The 21,240-nt window shown below is 46.2% G+C and overlaps 2 long non-coding RNA genes across 4 annotated transcripts; both read left to right on the plus strand.

Moving 5' to 3' along the window:
* The first annotated feature begins 5,669 nt into the window (after nucleotides 1-5,669).
* On the plus strand, nucleotides 5,670-18,606 carry LOC131494861 (uncharacterized). Of its 3 annotated transcripts, none has more exons than XR_009253615.1 (4): nucleotides 5,670-7,236; nucleotides 16,441-16,626; nucleotides 16,902-17,012; nucleotides 18,314-18,606. It is a non-coding gene; the product is annotated as an uncharacterized LOC131494861 (long non-coding RNA). The 3 variants fall into 3 exon arrangements; XR_009253616.1 differs by lacking the exon at nucleotides 5,670-7,236 and adding an exon at nucleotides 13,540-13,924; XR_009253614.1 differs by lacking the exon at nucleotides 5,670-7,236 and having other exon boundaries at nucleotides 15,668-16,626.
* LOC131494862 (uncharacterized) lies at nucleotides 10,157-12,759 on the plus strand. The gene is made up of 2 exons (XR_009253617.1): nucleotides 10,157-10,754; nucleotides 12,618-12,759. It is a non-coding gene; the product is annotated as an uncharacterized LOC131494862 (long non-coding RNA).
* Nucleotides 18,607-21,240: the final 2,634 nt, after the last annotated feature.

Genomic DNA, 21,240 nt, shown 5'->3' on the forward strand with positions numbered 1-21,240 from the left:
CAGCTTCCTGCAGAGTCCCCTTGCCTCCCCTCTGCTCCCTTGGGATTGCGCACATCCCCATCTGAACTCAGAGTGTATCACACGGTGGGTCTTGTAGAATTGGGTTTGTCACTCCCTTTCGCTCTTGTGCATGGCCACGGCCCCAAGCACCAGAAAAACACCCGGCTCCCACTAGGGCCCGGTACTTTTTGGTTGAATGAATGTTCAGAGGATAAAGGTGTCACTTCTGTATCAAACGGATTGTTTACCTGTGTTATGACTAGCTATCTAGCTGTATTGGTGGCTTTTCAGAATCTGTGGATGTGCTTCTTTTGAAGTGTAGGTTTTGTTTCCTTCAACCTTTTTTTTCTCGCAAAATAACGTCAAACTTAGGGGACATTTCGAAGTACAGTACAAAGAACTCTTGTATACCTTTTGCCCCAGTTCATCAGAAGTCATTGACTGTAAACTAATATTGTGATAGCCGAAAAAAGCTTCATATGCCTGAAAAGGTGAGTGGTTCTCTTAGATGTGCTGAAAGTTCAGTCTGTCGATTCCATCTATACTTTGAGACTCTGTTTACCAAAAGGAAATGGATAGTGGAACAGAAATCTGGACAATTAATCGAGGAAGCTGTGCTAGTCCCTCTTTTCTCTTTTCTTGAGTCGCTAAGTTCCCCTGCTCCTGCCCCGTCCCCCATCCCAGACATGTAATTCTGGGGCACTTGGCTCAACTGGGCGTTGTATGCTTCTAGCATCTGCCAGCAGTCCAGTTCTGCTTCCTTCTATTCATCTGAGGTTCTCTTCTTCCCTGGCTCCTTTCTTCTCACAGAGAGTCCCAAGACGGAGGTAACAAGCAGCCGGAATAACGACAAAGCAATGGACACATTTATTTTATTATTATTATCATTATTAAAGATTTTCTTTTTACATAATCTCTACACCCATCGAAGGACTTGAACTCACAGCCCAGAGATCAAGACTCCTAAACCCTCTTGGGAAAAATTAAAATGTCGCTGCAGTGATCTTGAAGTTCAGCCGAGACAGGGGGTGAAGGGCAGCAGAATGAAGGGAAGAGCTGACATCCAGGGCAGGAAGCACCCTGCTCTGTGCCGGCTACTCCAAAGGCACAGCCGTGGAGTCTGGAGGTCACGGCCATTGGTAGCTCCCTTGTCTGAACCTAACGGGTAGTGTGCCATCATCGCACACTGCCATTGTTGGTTTCACGCTATTGACACAAGGGGATGAGTTGCCTCATCGCCTCTCCTGTGCAGAAACCGCCACTTGCTGTCTCCTGCATGGGCAAATATTTACCAGCTCTGCCGACATCCAAGTATATCAGCATGATGCAGGCAGACGGCAGTGTGGTCAAGTCAGTCTGGGGTCAGACGCCAAGGGGCACAGGGGTTGGGCATCTCCTTGCTGCGGTGGTGGCAACAGTGGCGGGGGGGGCTGACTCTTGGGACTCAGATCGGTGTTGAAATAGTTGTCATCTGTATCATCAGACTTGAAAATAATCTCGGCTTCAGTTACAGATTTGTAGATTCTGTGAATTTCCTGATTGATCAATATCAAGGTCTAAGAAAGAGAAAAGAAGGGGAAAAAGGGAGGGGGAGATGAGGAAGGCAGAAAGAAAGGGAAGAAAGGTGCTTGCGGAGGGAGGGGGCTGGCTAAGTGACAAATTTACTTCCTTTTGCTAACTAATGTTCCTGGGCCTTGGGGACATGGCTTGCTTTCCCGACCCAAACTAAAATACGGGAATGGCAGGGTCCCATGGACAGAATCAAACATCTAGATGAAGTGAATTATTAGATTGTTCTTGCGCGTGGAAACGTACCTTCCGGTAAGAGTGTAGGATCCGGGTAGAGCCCAGAGCCTGAAAAGATGGGAGATCAAAAATCAGGAATACATACGACATTTGTTGAAGCATGCATGAAGGCAGCCCTTGATGTGTAATCTTCACAATAATCACGAAAGGGTGGTACTCTGATCCCCTCCGGTAAGAGAGGCTATCTCAGCCAGAAAGGGTCAGCGATCCACCAAAGTCCCCACAGCCAGTAAATGACACGGCCAGGCATCCATTATTGTTGTGACTCCAAATCCTACGCTCATTTCTCCCCAGAATCTTTACTGCCCCTTAAACCCAGAGAACAACAGACGTGGGCTGGAAACAAATCTAAGAGCAAACACACTAGGTGAGCCAAAGCAGGGCCAAAGCAGCCCCAGGGGGCAGGTGGTGAGAAGGGCCAGGGGCTGGGAAGGCCGGGGGGGGGGGGGGGGGGGGGGGGGGGGGGAGGTGTTCTTTTCGCCAAATTCCTTCTGCTCCTCTCTCACCCGAATCCAAACACGCTTTTCTGACGCTCCTGCCGATGATGCGTTATTTTCCTTCGCGCCATGAATACTGTTATCTAACTGGCCATTATTTTCAGCGTCAGTAGGAAAGTTTCTAGAAGCGCTTTCTTATGCTAACATGTCTTACCTCATCTAATCTCCCACAACCCGTGCGGTAGATGCTGTGATCTTCCTGCATTTTACAGATGACGAGCCGAGATCTGAGACATGCCCGATAATTTATTCTCACCCCTAGCTGGTGGCCGGCAGCACTGGGAGCAGAGCTGAGCCCGTCTCTCTAAGAGGCATGGCCACTGTCTGGGAGCTTTTCCTTGGGGCCCGTGAGACCTTTGAAAGTGAGCTGACCCGGCTGGTCCAGAAGAGCCCCCTGGTCCATGCCAAGTACTAATTCCTACCTTGAGGACCGCTGATTTCACAGGTAAATTCCACCACCGTCTCATTGGTTTCCATCACGGAATTCGATTCTGTTCCGTCTGCAAAAATGCAATCGAGGAGGTGACCCATCTGAAACGATTACTTCACCTTCTATATTAAGAAATCATTTAGAAAAATTATTTGCCTGAAAGATTCTATTTGCTTCTTAAAAGGCCTATTCTTTCTCACCCCGAAGCACCTTTTCACGACAAGAACCTACCAACCCGTGTCATATTTGGAACATTTGAATTGGGACAGAATTTTTTACACTGTTTATCATCTGGTGAGGGTTTTAAGGGGAAAGTGTCAACATAAATTTGGAATTTCCTGACTCTTGCAGATTTGAGTTATAATCTTGACATGACTAGAAAGGAAATCTTAAAAAAAATATTTTAGAGTGTTTTATTGTGGAAATGTCCCCAAACATTTTCATCCCATTTTCCCAGAGAAACCTGACAGTTTGGGGAGGCGGGAAGGAGGGTGGGGGGGGGGAGAGAACAAAACCCAATGGCCACATCCTTGAACTCTTTTGTGTGTTCAGAACAATGTCCAGTTAAATTCAAACAATATTGCTGCTAAATACGTCTAAAATAGTCCTTGGTAAGTACTCCTGCCTGCTGGAAAAGCTCTACGGGAAGGGCAGTTTGTAGAAGTGATGAGGGCCAAGGGCCCCTCTGAAGTACGAGCACCGAGGTGGCTAAGCATAGCAAGATACAGTATCTTTCCAATAACCCTGTCATCAGCTCGTTTACTGCCTGGGACTTTAAATCCCCATCTGAGCACAGAGCGAATGCCATCCCTGCACCCAAGTGGAAAACAATCCGCCCCCCCCGTCCCCCTCCCCTGCAAGGACTGGGGGTGGGTAAGGCTCATAAAGGAGAAGTCATGAAGTCTGGCTTTCTGGCCAGATTTCCTCTGGAAGGTGAGGTGTGGCCGGCACTGTGTGTGTGGACCGCCTGGGAGGGGACACACACCCTGCCTTCAGACGGCAGGACCTCAGCCTGGCCTGCGGCCAAGGAGCCAGACGCCAGGCCCGGGCTCTCAGCGGTGGGAGCGGTCGCTGTGCCGGCTTATACAATGGCATTATCTCAAGCCAACCACGGCTGCAGAAACTCGCAGTGCTTCCTGTCTTTGCAGCACAAACTGTCCGATTTCCAACAGCTTTCGGACACACTCGCTGGCGCTCGGTCGCCAAGCTCGGTGTATAAATGTCTAAAGCCACTTCTTCCTTGGGAATTGCAGATGCTGCGATGCTGTAATCCATTGTATTTTTATCCCCTCTGGAAGGACTTGCACAATCGTGAGTCACACGGGGAAAGGGATTAACTCTCAAAACATGTATGTGATGTAGGCAACCGCCTGGAGCTTCTTATGGTAGGGGCCGTAGAGGAGTAGAACAGTCTCGAAGGTCATATTGACACCACGTACGACACAGTTTATTCGTGGTGGCCCATCATCTCATTCTGCTTCCCACTCTCGAATCTCTGGGGTCTTCTTGTACAAGGAAAGCTTCGGGACAGAAACCCCAAATCTGGGTGAATGTGATGAGGAGAGCTTCCTTTTAAAATCTAGTAATTACTGGGGCGCCTGGGTGGCTCAGTCGGTTGAGCGGCTGACTTCGGCTCAGGTCATGATCTCGCGGTCCGTGAGTTCGAGCCCTGCGTCGGGCTCTGTGCTGACGGCTCAGAGCCTGGAGCCTGTTTCAGATTCTGTGTCTCCCTCTCTCTAACCCTCCCCCATTCATGCTCTGTCTCTCTCTGTCTCAAAAATAAATAAACGTTAAAAAAAAATTAAAAAAAAAATCTAGTAATTACTTTCCGTGTATTTCAACTGCGTTTGCTCAAAGTGGTGATGGAACTCTCAAACACAGCCCTTGGATTAAATTATAAAAATTTTAAAAGCCATTAAAACCCTGGTACTACCAATGTGTCAAACAGGATGAGAAAAACTTGTTTTTAAAAAATTGTTTTTATTTGTTTGGCTTTCTTGGCTTAGGAATATTGCAGTTAGGTTATTGAATAGGTGACCAAGTCTCTCAAACGACGTGCCTATGCCAGAAGGCTGAAAACTTTTAGCAACCTGCTCCCAGAAATCAGGGGTTTAATTCAACAGTTACCAGAAATGCTCTTAAACCTTCTGCTTCCAGGTCAGGAAGTTTTTGGCAGGTCGTGGACTTCTGCTACAGGGTGTGCTGTGTAAGGAGTGTTGTTGGCCCAGGCTGGCTTCGCGGGGAGCTGAGCCCTCTGGTCAGCCCAGCTTCATGGGAATCCCCACTAACAGAGCGAAACCCAGTTGCGGTGGACGTGGGCATCGACAGCTTCAAATCGTGTGTCAGATAGCTTTGCTTCATTTACGAATGACGATGCTTCTCTCTGGCCCTTGCTTTTGTGGAAACGGGCAGGCTTTCCTGGCCAGGATGCAGGAGAGTGCTGGCGAATGTTTAACCAGCAACAGACAACCCTGGTGGGAGGCATTCATCATGGCTTTTAATGAGATGAGCCTAGAGATGTAGAATTTTTTTTTCCCAAATATTACATTTATTTATTTTTGAGAGAGGGAGAGAGACAGAGCATGAGCAGGGGAGGGGCAGAGAGAGAGAAGGAGACAGAATCCAAAGCAGGCTCCAGGCTCTGAGCTGTCAGTATAGAGCCCAACACGGGACTCGAACTCACGGACTGTGAGATCATGCCTTGAGCAGAAGTCGGACGCTTACCCAACTCAGCCACCCAGGTACCCCGAGGCGTAGACTTTTTAAACTATGAAATGTTTCAAGCATATAGGAAAACGTAGGGAATCACACAATAAGTATTCACGTGCTCACCAACCTGCACATTTTGTGATAGTGACATCAGAATTTTCTTTTATTTTTTCTTTTATTTATTTATTTTTTTCAACGTTTTTTATTTATTTTTGGGACAGAGAGAGACAGAGCATGAACGGGGGAGGGGCAGAGACAGAGGGAGACACAGAATCGGAAACAGGCTCCAGGCTCCGAGCCGTCAGCCCAGAGCCTGACGCGGGGCTCAAACTCACGGACCGCGAGATCGTGACCTGGCTGAAGTCGGACGCTTAACCGACTGCGCCACCCAGGCACCCCTGGAATTTTCTTTTAAAGAAAGAGTGAGGACCACTCTCCGGCCTCCTTCCCCTTTCTCTCTGCACAGAGGTGATTGCCGTCTGAACTATGGTCTTTTCCTTCTCTGCCTGCAGCTCAGATATTATTCAAGCACTCACCGCTGTGTGAAGGCTGCTGTCTGTCCTTGATGAGTCAGTACGGGTTTTTCAGCATTTTGAATGCTCTTGCCTCCCTGTTTCCAAACGTGTGTTTGTAGGCACGATATGTAATACTGCTTTGTGTGTTTTAAAATTTGAATATGCATGGTATTACAATGCATGTAGCCTTTCTGATAAGTTTTCTTGAGGTATAGTCCACATCCTGTATAAATCATCTATTTCAAGCACACAGTTTAATCGTTTTTGACGTCTTCACAGAACCGCACCACAATTGACTTTAGAACATTTTCATTACCCACCTCCAAAAAACCCTGCACCAATTACCAGCCACTCCCCCTTCTCCCCAGCACCCCCCACCTCCCAGACCTCAGCAACCACCCATCTGCTTCTCGACTCTGCGGACTTGCCTGTTCGTTTCACATAAACGGCATTATATCTGGGACCTTTTGTGTCTGACGTCTTTTATGCAACATAACATCTTTCCGATTCACCCATGTTGCTCAGGTGTTGGTGCTTTATGCCTTTTTACGGTCTACCATTTCGCCGTATGGAGGTATGGCTTTTTATTTTAGTCACCTATCAATGGATATCTGTTTTTTCCCCCACTTTTTGGCTATTATCAGTAACGCTGCAAATGAACATTTCCGTACCAGTGTTTGTGTGAACACGTTTGAGTTTGGCGGTAAGTGTCTAGAGCAGACTTGCTGGGTCGTAGGGTAGCTCTCTGTTCAGTCTTTTAAGGAGCTGCTAGAGTTTCCCAGACAAGCCACATCACTTTACATTTCCACCTGCAGTGTATGAGGGTTTCAACCTCTCCGTGTCCTTGCCAACACTTGTAACTGGCTGATTTCTTTATTTTGGCCATCCTAATGGGTGGTGTGAACTGGTTTTGGTTTGCATTTCCCTAATGACTAGTCACGGTGACATTGAGCTGTGACGTCTTTTCATCCGCTTACTGGCTATTTGTGTATCTTTTTTTCAAGAACTATTTATTCAGCTCCTTTGTCCATTTTTAAAATGGAATGACTTATCTTTTGATTTTTGCAGTATAAGAACTCTTTACACAGCTTATTTCATTTTAAATGTTTATTTATTTATTTTGAGAGAGAGCGCGAGAGAGAATCCCAAGCAGGCTCCGCACTGTCAGCGCAGAGCTCTCGATGCGGGGCTCCAACCCATGAACCGTGCGATCACGACGCGAGCCGATATCGAGAGTCAGACGCTTAACCAACTGAGCCACCCAGGCGCCCCTCCTGAGGTATGTTTTTGAGTGTCTATTGGGTAAATACCTAGGAGTGGAAAACCTGGGGTCTGAATGCGTGCTGTAGGGTTTATTAGATATTGTCACATGCTTTTCTTTCTCATACACAGTGTATTAGAGGTCTCCATTCAATAATACTTGGTATTGTTCGACATTTAAATTCTAAGTATTTAGAGGAGTATGAAATCGAATGTTGGCACTCTCTTAAAACGTGGTCTTTACTGATTGCCAAACTATGGTGGCCTGCGAGGGCCAGAAAAGCTGCTGGTGCTGTTTCCTTGTTTGTAACACAGAGTTAAGAAATTGTGACAATAATATGTCCTTGTGAATCGACAGCTGTGGAGACCCCGGTAGAAATGGGACAACATGAATACGTGTGCAGAATGTTTGTAGGGCCCCTCTGCATAGCCTTAGTCGGCCGTATAACACCACTGACTACGTAGACTAGACTAGACGTAGCGTAGGGCATTTTTTTAGTCTGCAATATGAACTTTTGCTACTGTTTAGCGTAAAGTTCTAGAGCTTATTAGGACAAGCCGTTTGCAGCTTCTTTAGCCCCTGGAAGCCCTTGTACGAGCAAAATAGATTCCATTCCCACTTTTGGTTCCCAGCCTTTGCTTAGTCTTGTAGCTAATCATTCCAATTCCTTCAGCAACCCAACTATATAATAAGTTGTTTTTAAGCATAAGTCAGTGTCACATAATATTTATGCGAATAAGAAAATTTTAGGGGCAAATAAAGGTTTCTTTTTTCTTTACTAGAGTTTGATTCAAAAGGAGACCTAAGTAGAAGTCTCAATTTGCATTGTGAGGGCTCTAAAATTTCAGTCGTGTTTTCAGCTGAGTTTCTTGTATGAGTGTTGATCTGTGGTTTTAATATGCATAGGTAGACCCTACAGGGTAAAACAAGCAAACAAGAAACGAATAATAAAGCGAGGAGTAAAACAAGCAAACAAAAAACGAATAATAAAGCTTCTTCTAATGGAAGAAGCTTCATAAATGTTGGGTCCCATAATTACAAAAATGCTGCTTTAAAGTGTATTTTAACAGACAGGTTCTCTCACAGACAGGTTCTCTCACAGTTATGGCAACACTGTGCTCAGCCTTTCACACATATTCATCGTATCATTTACTCCTTACCAAAACCTAAGAGGCAGACATTACCTCACTTATCCCGGCTTTAGCTATTTGTTAGAATCTTCCACAGATTTAGCTAGTGATATTAATTTAGGCTCTGAAAATAAACTAAACTTTAGAGCCTTTGGATATTTCCCTCCAGCAAATTTTCAAAAGCCAAAACGATTCAAGAGTTTCATTAAAGACAGCTGACCCTTTTAGCAATGCACCATGGAGCATTCTCCTTCAGAGAAAAAAGGTAAAGTCAGGAAATCCTGGGATGTTCTGTCTAAATTCTACTTCACTGAAGTGGTGAAAGATTAAAGTTCAGCCTCAAAGTTATTTTTCACTGGAAATTGGGTAGACTCCAGTTTGCACCAGATTTTTTGGCCAGACTTTTTTATCTCTCTGGGCAGAGCTCAGGGCTCTCTATGTAGTTGATGGAATCTTGCCCACGAAAGGCTCAAAAGAGGGATGTAGGGTGTGGAGAGGAGAGGTTCTGACCCCTGTCCCCAAGCCGGTGATGGTCGGCAGTTTCATAGGCTTTGTATCCAAGTGAGTGCAGATGGGCTGTTGGCCAGACATGGAACCGTCACACCACGCAGGAAGGGATTCAGAGTTGACCAGGGACAAAGATGTCTTCCTTCACAGGCCCTTCAACTTGTCCTGGTGTTATCTGCCTCTTACGCAGCTATTATGAAATTCAGAAGACGTCTAGCTAGCATTTTATCTTTGTCACACGTTAGCTCTGTGCTTCAAATTAGGGAAAATCATAGAACCATCCCATGGCAATTATACTTTAATAACAAAAATTTAAAAAAATAGTACTATTCAACAGGGCTAATGTGAAGATTCAGTGAGATAATATAGTGCAGGAAAGGTGCCTGGAAAACAGGAAATGCGTAATAATTGTTAGATAGGACTACGCTTGTATTATTAATAGTGATACAATAAGGTCAGAGGAAAATAAATTCATTCCTAATGTATACAAAATGTCGTTTGGCTACACCTTTAAGCTTTTCTCTTTTTTAGGATTTTAGGTTTTATTTATTTATTTTTAAGTAGGCTTCATGCCCAGCGCAGAGCCCAATGCAGGGCTTGAACTCGTGAGCCTGAGATCGAGGCCTGAGCTGAGATCAAGAGTCAGATGCTTAGCTGACTGAGCCCCCCAGGCGCCCCTACACCTTTAAACTTTTTAGAGATCATTTTGATACATTCAATTAGATGGACCATCAATGTAGGTCTTCTCCATGCATGGCCGTCAACTTAAAAATAAAGAAGAGTAATTTTACATACCATATAAAAATGTAGCTTTAGTAGGTGGTTTGTAAATCTGAATAGTTTTTACTGTTTCAGGACATACCTATTGATGCAGAAACAGTCTCTGGATTTATCTTAATATTAAAAAATCAGAAAGTACATATGCTACTATACCAACATGGCAAAATTTTTAAAATATCATAAAAAGTAAGTCTGAGATAAAAACCACAAAAATATTATTTTACTGGATTCACACTACAGAGTCTGGATTTTTAACTTTCTGGCTATTTTTTGACTTATACAATTAAGAAATGGCCAAGTCAAGGGGCGCCTGGGTGGCTCAGTCGGTTGAGTGTCCGACTTCGGCTCAGGTCATGATCTCCCGGTCTGGAGTTCAAGCCCTGCGTCGGGCTCTGTGCTGACAGCTTGGAGCCTGGAGCCTGCTTCGGATTCTGTGTCTCCCTCTCTCTGCCCCTGCCCCACTCATGCTCTGTCTCTCTGTCTCTCTGTCTCTCTGTCAAAAATAAATAAACATTAAAAAAAAATAAATGGCCAAATCAACATTTAAGTAAATAGGGTTTCAAACAATTTAGGATTAATTTTCCCCATTTTTTTTTAAATCAACCAAGAGAATTCAGAACACCACACACACACACACACACACACACACACACGCACATGCACACACAGAGTCCCCCCTCCCCCAAATTAAAATCGACCTGGATAGTGCCATTTCAGAGCATGATTGTAACAAATCTAAGTTTCATCTAAATAAATAATTCTCTATGACTTAGGGTAGTGATTACACAATTATGAACCATCACCAAAACTTACATTGTTTAAGAGTAAGTGATCTTTCTTTTCAAGAAGTGGCTCACGAATGTTTTCTTAAGTAAATTATAATGATAAATCGCCAGTAGTATCTTAAATAAATATCTTCTAACATTTTCCCCTTGATTTCCATGCCCAAGGTGAACAATTTATTTTAGGAGGATTATTTCTGCTGACAAGGAAGTTAAGAAAAAAAATCACTCAGCTGAAGAAGGTTTCCTGATAATCACGGAATCTTTGAAAGCTTGGCCCTGGATATCATTAGATGACAGTCTCACCCCAGGGTCCCCTTGCCGGGAGGAAACCCGGGTGAGCACTGAGTCTCCTTATTACTGGAGGGCATGCCTGCCAGCACAGACCATTTTGGAAGAGGGGAAATGTAAATAGAAGCTTAAGTAGCCACCGACAAGGTTCAGGAAATAGCAGTAAGGGAGTCACCAAGGTCGTCATATCTCAGGTTTTTTGATTTGGGAGGGGATATGAAAAAGCAGGAACTATCCTTTGGCCCTTCACGAAATGGGAATATTTGCTGGTCCAACTAGTGGAAAAACACCATGCTTCAAAAGTTTCCAGAGAGTAACAATGAAAGCTATGATGTGATGAGGCGTACAAAGAAATTTTTTTTCTAGGTAGCCAAGTGTGCAAATCGTAAATATCTAGCTTGACCCAGTTTTCTCTCTCCATCAAATTGTGGCAAAGGTATACATGGAACAAAATTGACCACTGTAGCCGTCTTTGGCGGTGCACTTCAGTCTACACATTGTTGGGCAACCACCATCGCTCTCCGCCTCCAGAAGTTTTTCAACTTCCCAGAATGAAACCCCACACCCATTCGACACCGGCTTCCCATTTCCCCTCCCCCTAGGCCTGGACGGCCACCGGGCTACCTTCTGTCTCTCTGAATTTGACTCCTGTAGGTGTAAGTCATCTGAGTGGACCCCTACAACATGCGTTTTTCTGTGCCTGGCTTATGTCATTTAGCATAATGTCTTTAAGGTGTAGTTGATGAATTTTTTCAAATTGAAACCCTTGCATAACCGGTGAGCTGACGGAGAAACACGACATTGCCAGGACCACAGAGGCCCTGCGGCCCTTCTTTTTTGGTACCTGCTACCCTTGTGTGATCATGAGGGCGAACACGTCCATGGTCAATGGCAAGAGTGAGACGGAAGAGAGAAGACCAAGGTTTCTGCCTCTCGTCTCCCCAGTAGGAGAAACTGCATATCTGGTCTGTTTTGGACATGAGGCTTTAGCCTACCTGCCAAGAAAAAGCTTGGAAACTGTTGGCTTAGAAAATGTTCATACTTCCACACCCAGGTTGTCTGGAAAAGTGCCTTGGGTTTGCCCTTATTCTGCTAACTCCCACTTTTGTGACTCTGTTTAGACAGCATCTCCTTCAGGAAGGCTTTTCCAATTGCTCGTTGGTGACTTCCTGCCAAAAGGTGGCATAGCCATACAATGGAATATTATGCTGCCTTCAAAAGGAAAAAATTCTGTCATGCTGAAACATGAATGAACCTCAAGAATGTTCTGCTAAGCAAAATAAGCCAGTCACAGAAGGGCATACACTGTATGATTCCACTCATATGAGGTATTTAAGCAGCTCTTAATTACACAGAAGCATCATTACACTGTCATCATAAGAGTTAGTATGCATACTTCATTCTCTTTTATTTTATTTTTTTATAATTTTTTAAATGTTTATTCATTTTTTAAAGACAGAGAGAGACAGAGCCCAAGCAGGGGTGGGGTGGAGAGAGAGGGGGACACAGAATCTGAAGCAGGCTCCAGGCTCTGAGCTGTCAGCACAGAGCCCGACGCGGGGCTCGAACTCACAAACTGCGAGATCGTGACCTGAGCCGAAGTTGGCCGCTCAACCGACTGAGCCACCCAGGAGCCCCTTCATTCTCTTTTTTATCTGAAAGAAATTACTTACAAATCTTTCACTTTTACACTTCCTGATCTAGAAACAAAAACCCACATAGTTTAATTAGATAAAAGGTATAAAATATACATGAATATTTACAAAGAAACAAGCCAAGTTTTTTTTTTCTTTTTGAAGCTAGAGTAAGTAACAATAGATAAAAACATATTTCCCGTATCCCTAATATGTGTGACCTTTATTTGAACGCCATTCTCTGAGTTGTGGGGATTTACTATACATTCTTTTAGTCTAGGTTGCAAAAAAATCTTGAAACATGGAAGCCAACAGTAGGTGAAGTCCAAAGTTTCCCTTTGTTAATTCCCCAAATGTCTGTAAGTAAGTTACTCTCTGATGGTGTCCTTATATCCAAAAAGTGAGCATCTTTCCTCTTGTTGGTTTGTTTGTTTATTTATTTAATATAAAAAAATTTTTTTTAAGTTTATTTATTTTGAGTGGGATAGGGGCAGAGATGGGGGGAGAATCCCGAGCAGGCTCCGCATTGTCAGCGAGAATCCCGAGTGCGGCTGGAACCCAAGAACCATGAGATCCTACCCTGAGCTGAGACCAAGAGTCAGATGCTCAACCAACTGAGCCACCTAGGTGCCCCCTTCCTCTTGTCATATAAGAAGCTATCCACAAAACCAAGGAAAGTCCCCCAAATCTACCTTTCCTTTAACTTTGGATCGTGAGTCAACAGAAAAGATATCAAGTCAGATGAACAGGCTAAAATATTGAACAGACTCCTCATAACTATTCTCACAAACACAATGAAACTTTGAAAAGCCACAATTTGAATATTATTAGAAAACTCGTTGTGGCCTGATCACAAAACATTTAAAAAAATTAATTAGAATTATGGATGATTTTTGTTCCCTCCTTTCTATTTGTCAGATTTTTAAAAATGCTAAATACAGGGGCGCCTGGGTGGCGCAGTCGGTTAAGCGTCCGACTTCAGCCAGGTCACGATCTCGCGGTCCGTGAGTTCGAGCCCCGCGTCAGGCTCTGGGCTGATAGCTCGGAGCCTGGAGCCTGTTTCCGATTCTGTGTCTCCCTCTCTCTGACCCTCCCCCGTTCATGCTCTGTCTCTCTCTGTCCCAAAAATAAATAAAAAACGTTGGAAAAAAAAAATTTAAAAAAAAAATGCTAAATACAGATTCTTTTTATCGCCACCTTATGCTATTTGAGAGTACTCTGTAAACAAATGAACTCACTTCATTTCGTTCCTGTGCAGGAAGCTAAAGTCAAGCCGGTGGAAACAGCAGTGAGCTGCGTGTACACGGTTTTATCGGCACCTACTTTACCGTTCACTTTGTAGCTGCCTTGGGATGGGTAGGCGTAGCTCTTGTTTTCTCAGATACGAGAGCAATGAAATTGATCCAGACTTACCCAGCTTCCAGGAAATGGGCAAGTGCTCCGGTGAGAGGCAGGTACGGGAGGCGAGAACAAAAATAGGAACCGAGCAGATTAGGCATCAGATCCAATTTTCACCATAGTCGAATGGAGGAGAATGACAACCCAGGCGATTACATGCAGTGTGATCGTAGTTATGACCTAGGTAAGCCCAGAGTGATGGGTTCCAGAAAGGCACCTCACCCAGGCTTGAGTTTGGGAAGTTGGGGTTACAGAAACTCTGCTGGAAGACGACATGCCCAACTGGAGTGGAGAAACATGTTCTGGGCCAAGGGAACAGCATGTGAGAGTCTCCGAGGGAAGAGGGAGCAGAGCAAGTTGAGGGAATGCAGATTGTCCAGGAGGATGGGAGGTGAGGACAGGATGTGGCTAAGTGGAAACATCTAAGGACAGGAGAAGGATGATCATGGAAATTATCTACTGGAACCAGCAGCTGGACTTCATCTAAGGCTATCCGAGGTCCTTGAAATGCATTAAGCAGACAGAACGTGATCAAGAGGACTCTTAGGAAGAATATCCTGCCGTGACGAGGAGGGAAAATCGGGAGGTGCATGCAGCAGAAAGGAAGTGTGTCAAAAATCGGGTAGTTCTCAGGCGATCAATCCTGATGGCCTGTTGGGCAAAGCTGAACGCTTGGCCCTTGCGGGGCAGCCGCAGGGACAATGCACGGCCCCTGGCCCCAGCTGCCCTTCCGAGGGGTGGGTGAGGTGCTATCCCCCAACCTGGGAAGAAGCAGGTCTGGCAGGGGGGATGTAGGATGAGCTATGCGCAAGAAGGGAAACTCTGGTGGGGAATGAGATCGCTCAGAGAAAGGCCACCGCATGGGGAGCTGGCCCAGGACCGCACTCTCAGGAACAAGGAACGTTTGAGGAGTCAGCAGAGGTGAGGTCAGTGAAGAAGGCCGACACTGAACACTCGCGTCCAAGAGGCAGGAGAATGAGGACCCAGTGTGGTCAAGGCGAGCCGTGGGCAAGGAGCTTCCTGCCCTTCCCATCCCTCTTGGGCAGCTAGGGTTTGCACAAGCCCGAGCAAAGCCAGGGACTGTTGGGGAACAGGCTGTGGTCCGGAGGCAGGCTGGGTGCTGGGTCCCACCTGGCTGGCTGCCGCACCCCTGCGTCTGGAGCCCGGTGTTGCCAACCCAGCGGGGGAGCAGTTCAGTGCTTGGTGCCCACCGGAAGCTGGCTGGGAGGCTGCCAGGCGTTGGCCCCTGGGAGCGCTTACTTAGACCGGGGCAGTTCAGTGCTTGGTGCCCACCGGAAGCTGGCTGGGAGGCTGCCAGGCGTTGGCCCCTGGGAGCGCTTACTTAGACCGGGGTCTGGCTGGCTCGCCTGTTCAGGAAGCCTCCGCTGGTAATGTTAGTGGCACACGTGGATCTGTTTTAGGAGAATATTCTCTAACATTGGGCCTGTCATGTAAACTCCTAATTCTGTTTGGCTCTAAAAGTAATTACCATACTTCAAACACTAGAGTTTGGTTTTAGAAGTAAGGCATACGTCCATTTCTTAAAGTACCGTAGACTTTCTTCACTCTCCTGTTCAGAAGTCAGAATCTAATCACCCCTTATCTGACGAACTGAAAGGAGAAAAATATCATAATAAGGGTATATTAAAATCCAGGGATTCTGCACTGAATAACTAGAGTTTCTTCTTCCAGCGATGATGTGAATCTTCTTTTACAAGCAACATAACTACTGAACTTGAAAATAAAGCACAGATACATTCCTATCTCTAAATAACACAGCATAAAATAAAAGAACTACATTTTATTTTATTTAAAAACGTTTGTTTATTAAAAAATTCTTTTAATGCTTATTTATTTTTGAGAGAGAGAGACAGAGCGTAAGGGGGTGGGGAGGGGAGCAAGGTAGGGAGACACAGAATCCGAAGCAGGCTCCAGGCTCCAAGGTGTCAGCACGGTGCCCGGCATGGGGCTCAAACCGATGAAGCAGGAGATCATGACCTGAGCCGAAGTCCGAAGCTTAACCGACTGAGCCGCCCAGGTGCCCCAAAAGAACTACATTTAAAAGAAATGGGCCATAGGTCACCAGAAGGGAGGTGGGTGAAGGGATGGGCAACATAGGTAAAGGGAATTAAGAGATACAGACTTCCAGTAATTAAATAAGTCACGGACATGAAAAGTACAGCCCGGGGAATATAGTTGTCATAATGATGTCTGGTGACCGATGGTCGCTACTTTATCATGATGAACACGGAGCAATAATGTATAGAATTGTCAACTCACTATGTTGTACATCTGAAGCCACTATAACACGTCAATAGTAAATACTTAATGAATAATATTATTTATTTCATTAATAAATAAAAGGGGAAACGAGCCATAGAATAACTTGAGAAAGAGCTTTCTGACCGAAATGGAAATGTCTTAACGTGTTGCCACTGACACAGCATTGCTTGTGAGGCTCAGGCCTCCAGAGATGTGTGTGCCATTAAAACAGGGTTTAAAAAAAGAAATGAAAAGGCTCAGAGCCACTGCAAGACCGTCCGTGACATATTTGATCCTGGGCAACCTTTCCAGCAAGGTTCTGGCAGAGCTTGAGAAATTTGGCCCCCTCACATCGCGGGACTTTCCACATCACTCTGGTGATAAAAGGAGGTAGTTTTTTGTCTTTTGTTTTTTTGTTTTTTTTTCCTGAACGCCTAGGCAGAGCTAGATTCCTACACCTGTAGAGAGGAAGGAGAAAAACTCAGGTGTCTACACAAGCCAGAGCACCGGATACGGATACAGCACCAGCCCAGATGGACGGGGCATTCCATTTCTCCACAGAAGCTGAGCTCAGAAAAATGTCAGGTCGATAATGAAGAAAGACTGGGAGGAAACGTAATACAGGTGAGTCGGGTCTCCTTGAGGAGATTTCACAGCAGCGAGACTGGTGGGCAGGGCAGCGGAAGATCGACATTTTTTATTGACCAGCTACCATATCCTGTGTGTGGTGCTCAGTGCTTTATGCCTATTATGACATCCTTACAAGAGAATGAGTAGAGCTTTCCCCCTGGGAAGACTGCCACAGTCCTATGGCTGGTTAACAGACATCAACATTCAACAAAACTTGGCAGTGAAATTATTTGCAGAAGCTATCATAAGAGTGCTTTTCTTTGTCTCAGATTGTTTTGTAGGACCTTGGAGTTTAATAACAGAGACCCAGATGCCTAATCCGTCCAGCTCGGTCTTGTGCCTGACTCACTGGATGGCCTTCGTGAAATCATTCTCCATCGGTGAGTGCATTTCCTTGCTGCTAAGACAAAACTAAAAATACGTATTGTCTTCAGGGGTTATGGTAAGCACTGGCTGAGTAATTTTTGCTAAGAAATTGCAACTTTTTCAAGTATAGAGGAGAGAAAAAGATGTATTTCATCATACAGGAAATCTTTTTGGGAGTTGCCCTATCCTAAAGTGATACAATATAACAGAAAAAACTTTCTACAACCTCTAAGCTTCATTAGACCACGGGACACAAAGTGCCGTAATTCTCGTGCTTTCTGATGCTGGCCGAGACACGGCCAAGACAGTTGCAAGAAGCAGTTCAGTCGTTCAAGACACGGTCAGTCGTTCAAGACACGGTGTGCGGGGGGAGAGAGCAGTCTTTTTCTGTCCTGCTCTTCACACACGGGGCGAGTCCCCCATGGACCTGGTCCAGCCGAGCCAGACATCTCTCATGTGTCTGTGCTCCCAAAGTGTACTCTTTCCCAAGTGCTAAGCCCACCGGCAACTTTTTTTTGGAATTTATATGACTCCATGTTTTGGCTTCTACAAATCTAGTTTTATAAAGTGCTGGGTTTTCTAATTTTTTAAAACAAATTTTTAATGTTTATTTAGTTTTGAGAGACGGAGACAGAACACGAGCAGGGGAGGGGCACAGAGAGGAGACACAGAAGCCCAGGCAGGCTCCAGGCTCTGAGCCATCAGCACAGAGCCGGACCTGGGGCTTGAACCCACGAACCGTGAGATCATGACCTGAGCCGAAGTCGGAGGCTTAACCGACTGAACCACCCAGGCGCCCTTGAGTTTTCTAATTTTAAGCAGGAAAATTCTGCCCCACTCGCTTTGTGTTTTCTATGATTTTATTCATCTCCCTTTAATTTGAGTGACCGAGTCTAGTGGCTAAGAAGGTTTTGAGAGACAACTCAGGATAGTAGAAAAAGCCTAAAATGTGGAAGCCAGGAGAGGAATCCCGACATTGCTACCAACTCTCTTACGGCCTTGGATCCATTACTCAGATCTTTGAAATTCAGGGTTTTTTGACCATCCGATGGGGGGAATGATATTGACCTTGTAGAGTTGTCGTAAGGGTTAGAGATCTTTGATATATTTGCTTTATGAAACAAGCATATATTGAGTACCAAGTTCCTTACCTGGAAATATGGCTGCAAACAAGACAAATAACCAGCTCTTATACAGCCAGAGTTTCAGTGGGGAGCTATATATAGTTACTGGGTCTAGAACTCGGGCAAACAGTCCGTAGACGCGGTGGGCACCTCCATATTGGATGCCAGTGAGTTCTTCCTTTATCCTCCAGACACAGGACAAAGGGACATTTTGAGGGGTCATCTGGTCCTCCTGTTGCTTCCATTTTCACTATTTATTCAGACAGCAGTTACTGAGCAGCTGGATCCCACGTGCACAGGCTTCCGCCAGCACTAGGAACACGGAGGTGATCGGGCTGTGGCCTTGGTCTCAGGGCTGACAGTCGGGGAGACAGACAGGCAGTTACCCTTCAGTGTGCTGGGGACTGTGGGGTCCTTTGGAGGGGGAGTCCTTCCCAGAGGGGTCTGGGAACTAAGTCTTGAAAGATGAAGGGGATTTGGCACAACGAGGAGGAGGGTGGCGTGGTCGGGAAGGTGGAGAAGGTGCTCAAGATAGAGAGGACCGAGGCCAAGGCCTGGAGGGCACAGGGTCCTTGCTGTCTTGGGGGCGGTAGAAAATAATTCAGCATGAAGTACAGGGTGTAGGGAGGGGGTGGGGAGAGAAAAGGGGTGCCGGATACACGAAGAGAGCTCAGCCTCACACGTGTGCTGAGGAAGTTAAAACCTCTTACACGAGCCTGAGATTTTTGGAGAAGAGGTCAAACTGGAGACTCAGTGACACTGGCCAGAGGCTGAACCAGGGCACTGGTCACCAGGAGAGTCAGGCAGCAACGTTTGAGGAGGTGGACAGTCCAGTGGAGAGCGGCTGGGGTGAGGAGTGGTGGGAGGGCGGACCTGGGTCCCCCCAAGGAGGACGGCCAAGCCATGGACCTGCGGAGGGAGGGAGCGCAGTCTTTGATGACAAAGGCCGCCTCGAGCTCTTGCTAGCCCCGTGGCCCCGGGAAAGTTACTGAACTCTCTGTGCCTCAGACCCTTCATCTAAAAGCGAGCATGAACAAAAATAAATAAATAAAATTAAAAAATAAAAAATAAAAGCGAGCATGATGATAGTAGAACCTCATAGGGTGTTGCGTTGTTATGTGGCTTAAAGAAAATAAGGCGTGTAAAGCACTCAGAATGGTGTCTGGAGTGTCCCAAGTCCTCAGGAGGTGCCAGCTTTTCTTAGGGGACACAGCAAGATGGAGATTCTTGGAGGAGAAAGAGGGCTCGGGAGGACCAGGGGGTCTCCTTCTGTTTCCCGTGAAGAGGTTCCTTCAAGACTTTAAGAACACGATTTCGGTCACCTTGTCAGAGGAGGTAAACTCCACAACGGAAGCTGCCTCGCCGGCTGCCAGCTGCACAAAACCCGGGGCAACTCTCTCTGAACAGATTTGTGGAATCCGGGACACCTAGGACAGAGGACCCCACATTCGCTTCAGGGCTCGAGCAAGACAAACGTAAGTGAAAACGTTCAGGCCGTAGATCCCTGTGGGGGGTTCAGTGTTCATACGAGGTCGGGGACCAAGCGGGGTCCTGGTGAGATTGTGAAGCACGTGCAGTTTGTTTTGACCCAAACTGCTACCAGCTTCTCTGATGTTTTTCTAAAGACATCTTTTTTATTTTTTTAAATGTTTATTCATGTTTTAGAGAGAGAGAGACAGACAGAGTGGGAGCGGGGGAGGAGCAGAGAGAGACAGGGACACAGAATCCGAAGCGGGCTCCGGGCTCCGAGGTGTCAGCACAGAGCCCGACGCGGGGCTCGAACTCATGAACCGCGAGGTCGTGACCTGAGCCAAAGTCGGACGCTTAACCGACTGAGCCACCCAGGCGCCCCTCAAGATCTATTTCTTTTAAGTTTTTTCACGGCACCGATGAATAATAAATTCTTAGTGGCTCATTTAAAAAGTAAACATACCCGGGGCGCCTGGGTGGCGCAGTCGGTTAAGCGTCCGACTTCAGCCAGGTCACGATCTCGCGGTCCGTGAGTTCGAGCCCCGCGTCAGGCTCTGGGCTGATGGCTCGGAGCCTGGAGCCTGTTTCCGATTCTGTGTCTCCCTCTCTCTCTGCCCCTCCCCCGTTCATGCTCTGTCTCTCTCTGTCCCAAAAATAAAATAAAAAACGTTGAAAAAAAAAAATTAAAAAAAAAAAAAAAAAGTAAACATACCCTAGGGGCACTTGGGCGGCTCAGTCAGTTAAGCATCCGACTCTCGATTTCAGCTCAGGTCCTGATCTCAGGGTCGTGAGATCGAGCCCCGTGTTGGGCTCCGTGCCGAGTGTGGATCTTGCTTAAGATAATCTCTCTCTCGAGGGGAGGCTGTCTCCCCTTCTACTGCACTCTCTCTCTCAAAAAAGTCGACAAGTTAATTATTAATTAATTAATTAAAATAAAAGTACACACACCCTAAACGGGCAATTGATGACCAAGGCATTTCGAAATCAGCCTGCCCCTCCTCTCACTCACCAAACAACTGGGTTTTCCACGCTAGCAAGTCAGAGAGCTCTGCTTGCCTCAGACTGTTCATGAAACACTTGAATGGTTCTTGCTCTCCATCCTGATGTCTGCCTTCCTTCTGGACGCATCCAACCCTCTGACCTCCTTGACCCAATGACCTTATTCTCTGCTGGGCCACGGCTTCCCGTTCTCACGGTGCAGAATGTGAAGTCTGAACCTCGTTATCTTTTGAAACCGTTCCACCTCGAAAATCATGAATCAGACATCCTCCTTGCTGGTCACAAACTTGTCACTGCAGCTTCTTGCACAAAGGTCCTCGGCGCAAGTGTCCCTCTGGCTGTGGGTGGCGTGCACACCTCCCACTTTCTCTCCGTTAGCGGGCCTCTCTGCTCTATTAATGTTCCCGAGATCCAAGTTGGATTCTGGCCCCCATGACACAACCACGTTTCTGGTAAGCTCTCTTGCCCTCCCTTTGCTACATATGCCCGGCAAATTCAATTCCTTGTTTGTTTTTCGTTTTTCTAGTTTACTTATTTACTTTGAGAGAGAGAGAGAGAGCAAGCAGAAGAGGGGCAGAGAGAGAGAGAGAGAGAGAGGGAATCCCAAGCAGGCTCCACCCTCCCAGCGAGGAGCTGGATACAGGGCTCG

Source organism: Neofelis nebulosa, chromosome 14, assembly GCF_028018385.1.
Source record: "Neofelis nebulosa isolate mNeoNeb1 chromosome 14, mNeoNeb1.pri, whole genome shotgun sequence".
Taxonomy (NCBI): Eukaryota; Metazoa; Chordata; class Mammalia; order Carnivora; family Felidae; genus Neofelis; species Neofelis nebulosa.